Genomic DNA, 1,324 nt, shown 5'->3' with positions numbered 1-1,324 from the left:
CACCCGGGACGGCTTTAAGGCCAACCCGGATAAGATAGCCACTATAGCGCGAATGCCCTCCCCCAGAACTTTAAAAGAGGCACAAGCGTTGAATGGGCGTTTGGTGGCCATAAACAGGTTCTTGGCAAGACACGCCGAGAGATCTTTGCCATTCATAAAAACATTGAAAGCCTGTCTCAACAAGAAAAACTTCAAATGGACCAGTGAAGCTGAAGAAGCCTTGCAAGACATGAAGAGGTTCATTGAAAAGCTACCTATGTTGACGGCACCTTACCCAGAGGAACTTTTAAAGATGTACCTAGCGGCAGCCCATAACGCTGTAAGCGCGATACTTATGGTTGAAAGGGATGGTAAGCAAACGCCCATATACTACATCAGCCGGGTACACTTGAAAAGTTGGTACTTGCATTAGTCCACGCTACCCGTCGTCTCCGAAGATACTTCCAAGGGCACCGCGTGCAGATCTTAACAAACTATCCCCTATAGCAAATCTTACACAAGCCAGAAATTTCGGGAAGATTGGCCAAATGGGCGATTGAACTGGGAACCCTAGACACTGAATATCGAAAACGAACAGCAATCAAGGGGCAAGTGATCGCCGATTTCTTAGCTGAAATTCCTAAGGGAGAAGTGATACAAGACCCTGCGGTTAATGACATACCCGAGTCTAGCACAGCCAGGCAAACCTAGAAGTTATACACGGATGGATCTTCCAGTGGAAAAGGATCTGGGGCGGGCCTCATGCTGATAAGCCCAGATGAAATAAGGTTGATGTACACCATGTGGTTTGACTTCGAATGCTCCAACAACGAGCCAGAGTATGAAGCGCTGCTAGCGGGCTTGAGAATGGCCCAGTCTATGGGAGCCACAAGGGTCTATGCATATGTCGACTCTTTGTTAGTCAATAACCAGGTGAATGAGACCTATGAGGCCAAAGATGAGACGATGGCAAAATATCTGGCTAAAACCAAGGAGCTCATAGCTTCTTTTGAAAACGTCACACTCAATCACGTCCATCAGGGAAAAAATCAAATAGCGGACGCCTTGAGCAAGCTAGCTACCTCGGGCATGGAAAAGGAAGTGAAGATTGAAACGCTACAAGCACCTTCCATAGAAACCAGAGAAGTGTCCGCCGTCATAGCGGAAGAACCCTGCTGGTACACTCCAATTCTAAAGTTCCTCACAAAAGGGGAATTACCCCCGCCAGAGGCGAAGCCCAGAAGATACAAACCAAGGCATTACAGTACGAGTTGAATAACGACATCCTATACAGGAAGTCGTATTTGGGACCACTATTACGGTGCGTATCCCCAGAAGAAGCCAA

Source organism: Helianthus annuus, chromosome 7 (assembly GCF_002127325.2).
Source record: "Helianthus annuus cultivar XRQ/B chromosome 7, HanXRQr2.0-SUNRISE, whole genome shotgun sequence".
Taxonomy (NCBI): domain Eukaryota; kingdom Viridiplantae; phylum Streptophyta; class Magnoliopsida; order Asterales; family Asteraceae; genus Helianthus; species Helianthus annuus.
The sequence above is the reverse complement of the archived record's forward strand: the minus strand, read 5'-3'. Positions refer to the sequence as shown.